The sequence below is a fragment of the Passer domesticus genome, chromosome 14 (assembly GCF_036417665.1).
Source record: "Passer domesticus isolate bPasDom1 chromosome 14, bPasDom1.hap1, whole genome shotgun sequence".
Taxonomy (NCBI): Eukaryota; Metazoa; Chordata; class Aves; order Passeriformes; family Passeridae; genus Passer; species Passer domesticus.
In genome coordinates, this window is record NC_087487.1 from 5159368 (window position 1) to 5174995 (window position 15628).

Sequence of the window (15628 nt, forward strand, 5' to 3'; positions counted from 1 at the left end):
TAAATGCATTTCATGCAACAGCAGTGCAATTAGCTAGAATTTGATAAAGCTATGTGTAGTACTTAGACCCAAAATGTGCTTTGCGTTTTAGAGTATCCATTTTTAAATTCAACAAAATTATGGCTGTAGGCCTAAGGTTAAACTGAAGCATCAAGCTGCCCTTTGATATTGGAGCCTTTAATCCAGATCTAGAATAACAAAACTGTTTTAGTTTAATTTACTAGGATTTATCAGAACAATGGCTTAATCCTAAAGTTTTATTTTGTGTTTAAATTGTCAAATATCAATTAAATTAATGGAAAATAGGTCTGGGTAAAGACAAAAGTGGAAAACCAACAGGCAATGTCTATAACTGAAGGCAGATGATGTTGATAAGTTGATTATATATCAGGCTTTCAATATTAATCTTTGTTGATGTTGTTTCACCAGTTTTTTTTCAAGCTGTTGTAGTCAATGAATAAGTTAAACTCAGAAACTATAATATTCATACTATAGCTGTTTATATTTGCTAAATGCTGATCCAGGTCCTAAGAGTAAATTATTATAATGCCAGTATAAACATACCAGGTTTTACCTTTTAAATCTGCCATGAGAGTTTTTATGAGACTGAAATATTAAAAAGCTTTTTTCTCCTCTTAGGTGGTATTAACTAGTCTATATTCACAAAGTTAAAATTTTCTTTCCTAAAATCTGATTTTATTTTAAAGAAGATGCTCTAATCTTCTGGGCTTGTACAGCCCTTTTTAGACAGGCACTGCAGTCATCACTGAATGATACTGATAAGCTTCTTGATACAAATGTCATCAGCTGAAAAATTCCCACTATTACCAGAATCCCATAGTTCAATGAAATCCTTTACATGTGAAAACTGAGTAAGAAATGAGAGTTCATGTTGTCTGAACTATAACCAGGCATGAAATTATTCAGAGACTCTCCATGTGATCATCATATGTTAACTTTCAGTTAAGGGGAGTGCAGGGAAATGCTCAGGCAGGTATTTCAAGCTATCAGCTACTGTAAGCTGTGATTAAGAGCTTTCCTCAAGAGTGACCCTAATTATCATTCTCATGTTTTAAATAAGGTAGGCTATGTCTGCAGACCGACTTAATTTGGGGAACATAGGCTCAGCTTTTCAAATTAACATATTCAAGTTTTGTATTTTCCTCATTTAGCACATTAAGTTCCTTCAGAGAAAGAAAAAACATTTTAAACTATTTTTGAACCCTTCTTCCTCTCCTAGTCACATTTAAAAAACATTAAGTTCCAGGTCTCTGAATATTCTGTTATAGATTTTACTGGCCAGTTCTGACTGTTCTTCTGCTCAATATTTGATCAGTGTGTGGAAAGGCACTGATCTGAAGGGAACACATGATCAGACATGAGCTTGATACTTCCTGTCTGGCTGAGAGTTGGCTCTCTTGTAGAAATACTTGAAAGGCTATGAAATTGCTTCTGTGTTTTGCAGTAGTGTACCTTGTATTGAGTTTCAAAAGCTTTAAGTCCTTATGGGACATGGTTAACATCAATGTTATATTATTTATTTACCTTTTTTACATGTATGCTGTCACCGAGTACCATAACCAGTTTTCTAAAAGCTCATTTTACAGATTTCATTTTTTCCTTATTTTTCTGTCATTTTTAAAGCACATTAAAATAATTCAGATATTCAAAGCAGGTCTTATTTAGGATGTCTCTAGCTGAAAAAAAAATTATAACCTACTGCATCTTTATAATGATTTAATGAAAAGTAAATGTTTCCTTGTTGTGGATAAGGATCAGTATGAATTGTTTTACACTGATAAAACAAATTCTCACAAAGGAAACATAAATACTTCAAAATCTTTAAAGGCACTTTTTAAATCACTGTACTTTCATGTATGCCAAAAATTTTGCTGGCATTATATCAGAAAACAAGTCACAGCCTTTTGTGTGACTGGTCAGTATCAATTATTACTTCTTTTCTGTTACAGATTCTTCATTGCAGCCTTGTGATCTGTAGAGAACCATGGAAATAAATATTTGCTTTGTTTCTCACAAATATTTTTCAAGAAGAAACTAAATTTTTTTCCAGCTGTTTTTTCAATGTATAGTCTTTTCCAACACAAAGATACCCTCAAGAACTACTAACATAATTCTTTAACTACTAATCTAATTGTTAAAACTCCTAATGTAATTGTTTAACATTTCATAATAGGCTACCAAGAACTACACTGATGCCCAGAAAATTGAAAGCAAATGGTCACGTAGTAAGTTACTAAGTTTACATAAATGATCTGGTAGTAAAAGTTCAGATCCATGCAAAAATTATTATTGCAGCATTTTAGTTAGGCTGATAAATGAGATTTTAGCAATATTGTGTGTGGCATTCTGAATTAAGATTTTTCTACTTATATCTTCGCTGAACAGATTTTCAACACTTGTACATAAAGTATATTTTTCTTATTTTTCTTACCAGGGCTTAACAAACTACAGCTTATTCCCATATGGGAGATGGGGGGGTTCAGACACCCTTTAAAATGATGTGATGTTTTTTGTGTTCATGCAACTGAGGCAGACATTATGCCAAGACTGGAAGGTACTCTGGGAATAACTTTTCATAGTCTCTACTTCCACACATGCAGCAGATAGGAACTTGTTAGCTAGTTAACACAGAAGTTAATTACATCACAGCTGGCTAGAGCCAAGACAGACGTGCCAGTGCTCTTTTGCCAAGCTGTCCATTGCAAGTGCAGTGACTGACATGGATTTATCTCTTGCCTATGGAGATCATCAGCTGCAGCATTAAAAGGAGGCATTTCCATGAGTTACTCCACAAATTCAGTGTGATTGGTTTGAACACATTCACTGCACTGAATGCTTCTGCAGTCACTGCTTAAAGAGTAAATTCTGAAGGTTGGTTGATGATTCTCAGCAATCACTTCCTAGGCTGTCTTTGCAATGGGAGTCAACTGTACCACAAGACACAATTTCTGATTTTTGCTTTTCGTGTCTAGTGGTCCATGGCAATTGGCATAGATTTGGCTTTGAAAAAACACTATTAAAACATTCCAAATGAATGGAATGAGCACTGAAAAATACAAGTAAATGCAAACTGCAGTCTTTAATCACGTGGCCATCACTGTGCACACAAATATTCTGTAGGAATTTAGTGGTTTTCTAGAACTGACCTCTATTTTTCTTGTACTTGGTTGCTGAAACATAGACGTATTTCTTTTAATTAAGACAAATTATTCTGATATTTTCCATAGGCACAATTTCTGAAGGCAATATAGCATTAATTTTTTGAGATATTTGTCTTGTCTTATAGAAGGTGTTTCATCATTCTCAGAGAAGCTCCCTGTGTAGTTCCCAATGAAGTTTACAAAAATTTAAATCCCCTGCTGGAGGGGAGGTGGATTTAACTGTGAGTCAACATACTTTTTAAACCTCACTACAAAAAAAAGAATGCCAAAAAAACTAAACAGAAAAACCAGAAAAACCCCACCCACAACTATTTTTAATCAACTCTGCTCCTGAGTATGATTAACAGGAAGATTTCTCTTACAGCATTACAAGGAATAATTAAGCTGTAAATGTAGTCTCTGTTTGCCAAGTGGGAAACAATATTTTTACCACAGGCTTCCCCAACCTCAACTTTATCTATCTAGATAAACATAATTAAGTAGTGGATGATGGTTTGTTAGCATTTTATTACATGTGTTTGCAAGGGCATTAAGAATAATCATAAAATGCACAACAAATGTTATAGGTATTGAGGTTTTCAGCAGTAGAAAACGTGACTTTTTAAAATCTGGACTGGAAACATGTACTCCTACAAATTAACTATTCCTCTATGCAGAACAGCCATTGAGATGCTGCTGTCTTAGTTGATTTACATACACTAATTGCTAGTTCCTATTAAGCACTGAGTGGTCACCTGCTCAATAATATAAATAGATTAATATTTTCAGATAGCAGTTATTCACAAGTAGTATGAAACATTTAATTTGCTTTAGATTTTAGCAATGAAATTAGATTTTTCTTTTGTTTAGGATCCTGTTTGCTGCTTTGCAAAATAAACAAAATAACCTAGTGAAGCTGTTAAAATTTGCAATATTTTGTATGTGTGTATTATGTAAATGTATGTTTATGTATATGGTTATATAATGGTGAAAGTTTCAAATAGGAATGGAATTTTTTTTTTCCTGCACTTTGGCTAAATCACATGATCTAAATGTCTGTACCTGGCTGAACCTTGAAAGTGAACTGAATTTCCTACAGACGAACCTACAGGAACAATTCATATTTACAGCTCCATAAGCTCAAAGGAAAATCTGACCTGGCAGATTTTGTAAAAACACTTCAAGTCCAGGACACACAGCCCTTGGAGAGCTGAGTGCAACTTCTGGTTCATGATGAAAAAACATGCAGGAATTCCATATGCTGCTTTAGTGATAGTGTGGAGGGACTGTTTTGGGAAAAACAAGTTCCTCAGTTTTGGAGATTCAGTTCTGTACCTGACTTCTGAAGATACCATTTTTTGGGGGTTGTTTGTTCTGTTGTAACAACACTTGCCACTTAAAAATATCCTGATTTTTCAAAACTAAAATACCACAACCATCATAATGCCTTTCTTTTATGGAATTCTTGATTCTCTACACAGGTAGTTTAATTGTCTAGAAAATGAAAAAAAAACTAGCAAGAGAAATAGGTTTTTTTACCTCTGTGTAATTCTTTGTGTTTTGAGAAGTATGTTCAGAGACAAGAGGACCTTGGTGCTCTTGCTGAAGGTATGAGCATATAGCACAGGATGGAAAGTAGCATTAATAGCCTGCCATAAGGTGGCAAATACAGACCTTGGAAAATGCTTTTAAAGTCAGTCATTACTTCTGTTACGCCATTGAAGAGGCACAGTACTGCCACTACTGGAATTTCAAGTGAAACCTCAATTTACTGCTGGAAGTTACTGATTTCCAGTCTCATGTGCAGCCTAAAGTCCTGAATTCTGCTTGTGTTGTGTTTCTACTGACCCCACTGAGGACACACTGGAATCCAAGAGGCCATAATTAAGGGGTAAGGACAAAGCACCCGACAGAAACACTCTTAGGACATTATTGTTGAGTATTTCTGCATGGTTTTGATGACATTGTCCTGCATAAAGCAAACTAGTTGATAACTCGATCTCATGGACAAAATTAGTTCTTTTTACTCTTTGTGTGTGTCTAACAGTTACTTGTTCATTATTGTGATACTTCTAATGTTAATTACTAGTAATTGTTAGCTTGAACAGCACTTTATGCCAAAAAGGTGTGTAAAAGTGCGTTGATGTTGTCCTTTTGAAATGCTTATGTGATAGTGTAAAGGCTATTAATCATTCCTGTGAGCCAAAATATAATTTGCTGCTGTCAGAAGGCAAGTTAACAGTATTACAACTTTGTTGAAATTTGAATGCATGCCACGTTCAATTTTTTTTTAATAAGAACTGTAAATAACAGGCCATTTTGAAGTATAATAAATGATCCTTTCCAAAGCCTAATGATAGCTTACTTCAGTTACGGCCATTCTTTTATAGCAATAGACAGCTTTAAAAAATCATTGCCACATGCACATAATTTTAAGGAGCTGGCATAAAGTTTTGGAGTTCATTTAATTTACACGGGTATGGCAAATATTAGGAGTATCCTACACAGAAAGCTGCCTTATCTTCTGGGTTTTGCACATAGCATTTTCTTCCCAGCTATTTCATAGTCTAGAGATTCCTTTCTGCTTAGGGTATTGCTTATCCTCATTGATCAAACTCATCAATCAGAGGCTAAAGATTTAGTGTACCTCTGATTTGGTATGTTTAAAAAAATAAGATTAAAAAAATTAAGGAAGTATCTATTAAAAACTTTCCTTTGAATTTGCAATCTCTGAAGAATATATTTTCCAGATATTAACTGGAATCCTAAAGAGTAATATATAATTTTTTTAAATTAAGTAAAGCACCAATTCCAACTTAATCACTCAGATTTAGAAGCTGCAAATTAAAAAAAAAAAGGTAAGATTTATTATATCACTCGGAGGTCAAAATAATACAGCATATTATTAGCATTAACCACAGGATTATAGTATTCTTTACCTACATAATAGCAGATAGCTATTTTTAATTGAACTAACTTCAAATATTCTGGAAAAAAATAGGGTAGAAAATCCAAGTCTCCTTCAAAGAAATCCATGTATTTTTCTGGCTCTGGTGGGGCTGTGATTTTGTTGTTTGAAAGCAAAAAGATAAAAAATACTACAAGTATTAATGTATCATGAAAAGAAATGATAGCCATAAACTTCAGTTTGAAACCACAAATATCTGGTGTGGATGAAGCGTACAAATGGTTTTTTACTGTCATGTTTTGACTGCTTGTTGGTCCTGCTCTTACTACAGATAACAATGCCCCATCACCACAATATGTGAGCACATTGTATGGAGACTGTAGCCATGGAGAACTCTCCAATTGGAGTTGTGTCTGAGGAAGAAAAAGAATGAAAATTATTTGTTTTGAGTGGGTATTTTTTTTTCTTCAAATTTTGCTGGTCATCACATTTATTCTTGAAGAGAAAGATGTGACCTTCTTCCTTCCCACCTTTGTTCTACAGGTCAGTCATCGGCTGGCACAGCCTTTATTGTCCTTTTTGCACCACTTTATTTTTTTACAAAGTGTAAATTTCATGGTAGTTGAAAAGATGAAAAGCTGTTTCTGGAATAAACAGCAACACAAACCAGCCAATTCTGCACAGCATAATGGGATTTTAATGTATTCTTCTTGTTGGCATAGTGTATTTCTGTGATAATTTTATGTGACAGCATAATTAAACTGGAAAACAATTCCCATTTCCTATGTATTTTATCTATTTATCATAATTTATTTCTTTACTTTCTTGCTCTGCTATAAATATTATTGTAAGGAGAGTTAAATAAGTTAAACCAATGCAATTACTTTTACAGATTGAAATTAACTTCATATATCAATTTATACTGGTTTGTATACTGCACCTACTATTTGCCCTGTACAAATAAATGCATTTGTTGCAGTATATTTATAGTGTCACTATGGTTTCCATGTTTGCACTCCTTTTGACTAATGTTCTATATGTTAAAACTTGACATTTTAACAGTATTTTCAAACAATTTCATTCATTATCAAATAACCATTTATTACATTGTGGCAATTTCAAACCATTTACTGGACCCTCTAGACATTGCTAAACAATGATTTATCAAGGAGCATGCAAATTTTACTGCTTATCACAGCAAATACAAAAAAGTAACATTAAATACTGACTTGACAACAGCACTGACTAAATTATTTTCCTTTTTTAATCTTGATGAGTCACAGTTAGTAATAGCAGTTTGTAAATGCACTGGAAATTGAGGCCAATATTCTAGATTGCTCCATTATATGAGGTTCTTTCTGGTTTGCTCAACTCTTTTGCATGTCTGAGGGATAAGCTGAAGATTGTGGTACACAGCACGTGCATCTCTTACTGTCTTTTTATTTTCTAATGGTGCTTATGATGCCCCAACATTGTTCTATGTCAAAGTGCTTTTCACATTTCATTTGACCATGAATCTAACAAAATTCACCTCTAGCCAAATCTTTTTTTTCTAGAGTGAATAGCAGTGAGGCAAAGGATTTTCAGGAAAAGTCTTCTTCCAAATATTCTAGCCAATAAGTAGAACTGATTGAATTTTCTATGTGGACACTTGGCTGCAAAATGCTGCACTTTAACAGCATTCCTTATCTCTCCCCTATTTCTATAGAATTTGAGATCTCCATGTCTGTGAGAGAACTGACTGATACCCACAAATGACAATCAGGTCTCTGCAAGCACTTAGTTGTAAACCTTACAAGAAACAGTATTTGATGGAGACATCCCCATTCTCAGAGACCTCATTAATTACAGAGCTCACACATTCAGCTCTACACAAAGTAAATTGAAAGGCTTAAATATTCCAGAGGATATTCACAGAAGGAGTTTCAAGGACTTGGGAGTATTCCTCATTTGTGGGGTTCATACACAGAGTAAAGCTGAACAAATACTATTAACACTGAACTTAAATTATCCCTATGATCCCTAAATCAATAGTTTGGCATTGTTGGTTGATGCTCCAGTAACATTAAATAGCTCCAGAGAAAGCCAAGGCTTCACTGTGCAAAACTAACAGCTTAACATCATCCTACACAGAAGAATTTATAGCCTAAACTGTTTGTTTGTGAATTGAGGTAATAAGGAACCACAGAGTAGATTGTGATCTTCTTTGGCCAAGGTCATGAAAGGAGCAGAACTGAAAACTACACACACATTTTCTACATATCAGTCTTAATTTCAAAGGCATCCAAAAGGTTTTGATTCATTATCTCCAATTCAGGAGTGGTTATGAGGAGCCTTGTTCTGTTACTGCTTCCATCCCAGAAGCAGCAAAGACAGCTTTTACTCATTAATCTAATAATGTAGTCATTAGATTTCAATTGCCACAGCTTTGAGCTGGTTCTGGTAAGTCAGGCTGTAAAGTGTGGTAGAGAAGTAGCCAACTTTCTGCTCTGCACCCCGTGTCACAGGAGGACAAGCTCTGCCAGAAAAGTGCAGTTGGGCTGGGGCACTTGGACAGCCGGTGCTGCAGCAGCCAAGGTGCAGCACAAACTGGGACCTTCACAGCTGTGGAAAGGTAAAATCTTGTTTGCTTGTTGAAGGTCTTCCAACCCCCAGCATAAGTACTTCCGTTCTTTAATCAACCCACACGTATCTGGTATGGTTAGCCCCAGCACCTCAAGGCTTGGGTGCTCTCCTGTGATGTCAGTAAGTAATGTTTGAGGGGGTAGACTGCTTCCTTGAGGTTTTATGTTTGTTTGGTTTTTGGTCACCAGCTCTACTAATGTTCTCTGGGAATTCTGCTAGACTAGTAGGTATGACCAAGCCCAAAGTATGTTTACAGAGTACACGAGGAATGTTCATACAAAAGTAGTAAAAATGATAATTCGTTTTCCCCCAAGGAGAACTGCTTACTTGTTTTCTCAAGTTTAACAGATAATTTTTAAAAATTATTCATCTATTCCCAAATTTTAATAATTTTAAACATGTTACTGTTTAAAATTAAACAAAACAAAACTGAATTCAGGGAGGCCAGATCAGGCACAAAAAGAAGTCTTGACTTTAACCAATCATTTAAGTGATGCCATATGATGCCAGAATAAATGCACCACTACATCAATGTCCCTGCCTATTAAAAAACCCAAAAAAGTTTGTCTTAGAAAATGAAAGTGTTTGAGGGCCCTGAGCAGCCAGGTTACTCCTGGCATTTAATCATTGGTGAAACTGAAGCTGAGTTCCATCCCAGGACAGAGCAGAAGGGCTGCTCAGAACCAGGTACCTCAAATCATAGCAATTTGGGCACAGATGCATCTATAACCTCACTCCAGTGACCCTAATGCAAGTACAAATGTATTTACTTTTGTTTTGGTCAGTCTAAATGACAAACTCTTAGGATTTTCAGGTGCTTTCAGATCCAACTCTTCTTGATCCAGGAATTGATCCTAAGATGACTGGTTTTGTTAATCCATTTCCAGCCTCATTTTCTCCACCAGTTTGCCTACTGGAGATTATAATTTCCTGCTTTCCACTGGTCAGATTAATCACATGACTTCTTTTCACCTATCCCTATGAAATCAAGCTTGAGGAGGATTTTTGAGGGAGTTTGGTTTTGTTTTTTGGTTTTGTTATATTTTGTGGTGGACTTCATATGTTATAATCTTCAGAAACCATCAGCTATCAAGTGCCAGAGATAAGGCCTGATTAAGGCAAAAATGGTTTTTAATATAATCAGGGTTACCAGCACTCCCTCTTAGAAAGCAAAAATGGAAAAAGAATTATTCTCTGTGGCCAGCAGCCTGGGCATGAGGAAGGAAGTCATCAAGGCAAGCTCTTTCCTCACTTAAGGAGATATTATACAAAACATTAAACCCAATGAGGGTATCTGTCAAAATCTAAGAGACTTCATCTCTGCTGTTATCTACCTTCCATTACGGATTAATTTGACACTAATTGCAAAAATGATTTAATTTAGCTAATCTTCAAAAAATACTGTTAGAAAATTAAAATTAATGGCCAGGATAGAATCCAAGTATTCTACCTGAATAAAAGCTTGGACACGAAGGGCCTGATGCAGAAAGCTTAGATAGAAATTACCTCAAAAATTGCATTTAATAAATGAAGCAACAGCCAGCTAAAAATGAATTTAAAGATCATGACAGGTATCAGTGGAGGAAAAGTCAAAGTTGTGTACCAATGGAGAAGGATGGCAAAAACCAAATGTGGAGCATTTTAACTCTAAAAAGAACTTTGGTACTATATTTTTTTTAGACCTAAAAAACCTCAAGAAATTACACACTTTTAATTCCACACTTTTAGTTATCCAAATAGCAGAACCTAGTAAATCAAGTACTTTTTAACTATGTACTGGACAAACCAGAGAATGTGATTTTTAGAAGTAGTTTTGTAGTTCAAAAGTCAAATTTGTACCAGCAAACTAATCACAGCTTTGTGATGTTCTTCCAAATTCCTATTTCTGATAAAGGCACTGTGTAACATGATAGATTCTCATCTGTACCAGATGGCACAAGTCCCTGAAGAATCATGTGCCAGCTGTTCGCAGGCAGAACACAACACACTTCAAGCACACTTGCTCTCCTCTCACAGCCTGGCTGTGCTGGCACTGGGGCTGGTGAGCATTCAGAGCAGCACAACCTGTGTGTCACAGGCTCTCTGCGTAGCTCGTGTGTGACAGGTGACAGCTCCTTACTTTGTGCTCCTACTTTGTTTGTTTGTTTTTATTGTTTAGTTTGTTCCTCTGCATTGCTTTCCCCTGTTAAGTTTAGCCAAGACAGGCCTGCCTTGTCCAGGGCTCAGAAGGGAAATATTCCCCAGCACACACAGAATGCTATTTCCTTCCTCCCATTTGCATTAAATGAAAGGGTACCATTCCAACATCTTCCCAGTGCCACCAGACCTGCCTTGCTTGGCAGTACAGTGGGAAACACAACTGCCCCAGCCCGCTTCCCTTGTGCTCCTGTGTGCCTACTTAATGTGAGCAGCAACGTGTACAGCTTGCAAGGGAGAATAAGGTTGATTCTAGCACATGGTTAATTAAGACATTACAGTTAGCTATTTGCTAGGCAGGCTCAGGGGACTTGTAATAGGATATGGAGTCTTTCACCTTAAGTTCAGTCATTCTTACCCCCAAATTCCCAGGTAGTGATCAGTAATTTCTCATTAACCCTGACACAGGCTGAATCCAACTGCACTCAGGCATGTAGTTGAGTTCTGAGCACATGTCTGACAACAAGGAGTGTCAGTATCTCTGATAATTAATTTCAAAGTGAAGAACCCCACAGAAGTTGATGTTTCCCTGTGGCATTATTTTAACTCCTCTGTTGTTATCTCCAAACTCAACAGCTATCATAGGATGTCATAATATCAGCAGACACAGATTTAGGTTTTGAAGGCTACAAATTGACTATTGTTCTTAGGTTCTACAGCAAGACAAACAGTTAATAGTAATACCACGTAAAAGTTGGGAAAACATAGTTTAAAAAATACCCAATCCAACACCTAAATTATAATGAATTCCAAGAGGCCCCTAATTTCATGATCCTACCTGCTCTGCCAAGAATGTAAAGAATCATTGGCTCTTGACATCATTCTCTTGCCAAAGGGCAATTACCTATTCTGTATGCATTGCCTTAATCATGTCAAGTCGTGTCCCATAAATTTGCATGTCTCCCAAGGAAGCACAGTGCATTGCCAGCAGCCGATAGGCCAGATCAAAACAATTTCCTGGTGTGTGTTTACATCAGCTTTTGGCTTCTGAGCTGCTTTAGCTGTAGTTGCTCTGCAAAACAGCACAAATTCCCTCTCTGAACTGAGCTGCATCGGGGGTAGAGGGGGGAGTGAGCAGAATCTGGATGGCTGCACTGTCCTTCCCAGAACTGAGCAATGCTTTCTAGATTAATGAACTGCAAATCAGCTGCACAAATGAAACCACATGCTAGAGATAAACACAGTCCTCTGAGATGGGCTTGTTGTCACAGCCAGAGAGGGAGAAGGAGAGAGAGCACACACATGTGTGACTAGGGGCGTAATGAATGCCAGCTTCCCTCCTGCCTCTCTGGGATATGTGAGAATGACAAACTCTCTGAGGAACAATTCCTTTGACTGGTTCGTTGAGGAAAGGAAACTTGTCATGCTGCCAAGAATAAAACTGCTCCTGGGCTTAGTTTTGAATTTTATAAAGTGAATAAGTGAAAAATGTATACACATTCACTTCAGACCCAAGTCATGAATAATTAAAAGAATATATAATTGTGCCCAGTTTTCCCCTCAAGCTCAGCAGCAAAGATATCTTCTGTCCGTGTAACAGGGCACTTCATGTGTTTTGTGTTTTTTTGCAGGAGCTGTTGGAAGTGAGCTGAACTGAATGCATTCAGCATGCAGGTAGGAATTGCAGCCTGACCATCAGAGCACACAGAAACACAAATTGAGAATTCAACTGTATCAAGGAAGCTGCAGATTTTTTGATTATGCATAAATATTTTCTTGGTGTGATTCATCCACAATTGATACTAGATTTAGACAATATGATAAAAATTATATTAACACAGCTTTATTGTAGACTTTAATACTGCAAATGGCAAAGATCAGACATTTTTTATAAGGCACAGGAAGGTAAGAATATTTACCATGTCAAAAATAAATATACAGAAAATAACTTCAGAAAAAAAAGTTATCTGTCTCTATTTCCATTTTCTGAGGCAGGTACCCTTCCCAGTACAAATTTAGGAATGTTAAATTAACAGTATACAACCACACATTGGTCTGCAATTCTATTGCTGGAATTATCTAGTGGTACCTACCTGGATGGAGATGCAAGAGATCTATTGCTTTCATTTTTATGCATTATTCCCACAATTAATAGGCTCCCCAATTTTCAGCCAAAATGAAATTCAGGATTAATATTCACTTTTCTTGAGGGCATAGAAGTTAGCAAATATGGTATGAATAGTCATGTATTTAGTCCCTTTCACTTGCAATAGAAAAATCTTATTTAAAAACATTAAATTCTGAAAACAAAACAATCTTTATACATCCCCTCCCTTCCAAACAGACAGAAGTTTCTCATAGGTAGCAAGCTGGCCCTTGCTTCCTCTCACACCAGTATTGCTGTTTGTAGCCAACACACTGTGATGCTCTCTGATAGAGAAAAAGATATAAAACCCCCTGAAAATCATACACAGGATCAGTAGATTGTATGTAGGTAATAGCTACGTCCTTGAAACAGCAAATGTGTGGGATTTTGTTTGACTCTTAGAAGGATGCACATTCTATTTTTGTACTTCTGCAGCTGAATTCTGAACACAAGTTCTTCATGTAACTTGACTTAGAGCTTGGCTTCTTTTCAACAACCGTGCATTTGTCCAGAGTTGGAAATTACAAAAAAACACCAGAGGGGTGTGTTAGGGGATGTGAAGTGAAAGTCTGCTTAAAAACTAATCCAGAACAGCATCATGAGCTGCACCTGAAGTAGCTCAGGAAGTTTGGGAGGAGACAACACAGGGACAGAGACTTTTGGATCAATAACTTACCTCATGATATGCAAAGGCTGTGAAACTCAGCTATCGTTGCAGTGGGACAACTGAGTGCAACAGAATGGCTTTGGAGAGGAGATGACAGAAATATCCGAAGTGAAGCAGAATATTACACACCACCTACCTCTCATCCACATATCTGAAAGCTGCTACTCTGTAACATGTTGATCTTGTCACTTCGTATCACTGTTGTCTAAGGCAGGAGCCAAATTATTTTTATGGACTACAAAAGCAAAATAACCCAAAAACCTTACCATCAAAAAAGGGCAAAATAAAGCTGCAAAAAACCCCACACTAAAGTGGCTGGATTTCCTGTAAAGGGAAAATGGCAAGGAGGAATTCTGTACAAATGCAGTCTCCACATCCATCCCCACTGGGACAGACTTTCAAATTAATGTTTCCAAGTTCCAACATTTCTGAGCTGTTGCTTGAACCACTTGAAAGGAAGAAATCTCCCATCTAGTCGATGGGGTTTTTTTAGATTACTAGAAAATATTTTTCTAATACGTAAAATGTGAAAGGACTGTAAGAAAGGGGAATGTTTTGTATTCTGCTACTTTTGAGGACTAATTTCTATTTAAAGGTTAATTGTCAATTATGTCAGACCCCAGAACTGTGTAACAGTTGATATTCCCCACACAGGACAAAATGCACATAACAGAGCATTATTCCTTCCAGCCTGCTCTCTTTGGCAACGCTTTCATGTCAGAAACTGCTTATATTTGCAGTTATCAGATGTTTAAAAATATAATTATTCAACATTCCCCAGCAGTTGGCTCTGACCTTTTGTTTGCTTATTTTCCCGGTTCAATTTGAACACTTGATGGATTTCCAGCTATCTTGTGCCACCCCGTGTAAGAAATGGGAAATTACAGAACTTTCTGACCGCGGCGACCTGAGTTTGGCATTGGAGTCCTGCATTTCTGCATTTTGAATACACTTTTCAGTTTATCAGCAACTGAAGCACATTTCAAAAAGTATTGAAAGTATTTAATAGGACAATTAATTTTTCTTAAAACGCGATTTCTTAATATTTAAGCTAGTTCTACCTTCACATTTGTAACTTTTATATGATAAAGTATACAGCCCTCAGGCCATCTGCTGTGCATGATACTAGTTCTTTATGAATATATTTTCAATATTCTAATTAATATACCTTCATAATTGTGCTTTCCCCCCTGTTATTTATATATATATATATATATATATATATATATTTTTTTTTTTATTTGCTGGTTGGTGGTGCTTGCTTTTTCTTTAGTGGTATTTTATTTCTCATGTTTTCCTCCACGCATTTTTTGCACCCTTATATCCCTTTTTAATTCCTTCTGCATATCAGTCACATTCATTCCAAATTCACTTAGTACCCTACAATAAAACAAACTTTGCTGCTCTTGTTGTGTCTATTTGGCAATAGATCAGCTGTGAAAAAGTCGGCAGCTGTCTGTATGCGTTAGTGGAACGTTCTAAACCTTAGCCAAAACTTTAATTCAAGTTCGAAACCTAGTATCATTCCAATTTGGCATGTGAAAGAGAGAAATTAGATTTATCTGCCTTTCCATTATTTTAATGTGATGAAGGTCTGTATTTTGTACTTATACATGTGAAATTGTAGCTGCAAATGATGTGGCGAGGTTTCCCTCGGTACTTCTGCTACCGCTCTGTTAGTGCTGACATTACCCGCGCTCTTTTCCTCATGCAGGAGGTTCCCCTCGTGCTTTTGACACTCATCTTACACCTTCTTGGGCTCCTGAAGCACCAGGCACGGCCCCCCAGCCCCGCACACACAACTCCCCGAGTGCATTTGACTTTTTCCATCCCGTGGGGAGCGACCCAGGGCTCGAGCTCTGGGGTCAGCCCTGTGACAAGCGGCACGGGCACGGGGCGGGGGCGGTACCGAGCGCAGGGACAGCAGCTAATTAGCGTTAATCACCGCCAGCCGAGGGCTGCCCGGTGCCGTCCCTCAGCCACAG

The 15628-nt window shown here is 36.9% G+C and overlaps 1 long non-coding RNA gene across 1 annotated transcript; it reads left to right on the forward strand.

Moving 5' to 3' along the window:
- The first annotated feature begins 8520 nt into the window (after positions 1-8520).
- LOC135280655 (uncharacterized) lies at positions 8521-14826 on the forward strand. Its single transcript, XR_010347516.1, has 3 exons — positions 8521-8683; positions 12462-12504; positions 13412-14826. It is a non-coding gene; the product is annotated as an uncharacterized LOC135280655 (long non-coding RNA).
- Positions 14827-15628: the final 802 nt, after the last annotated feature.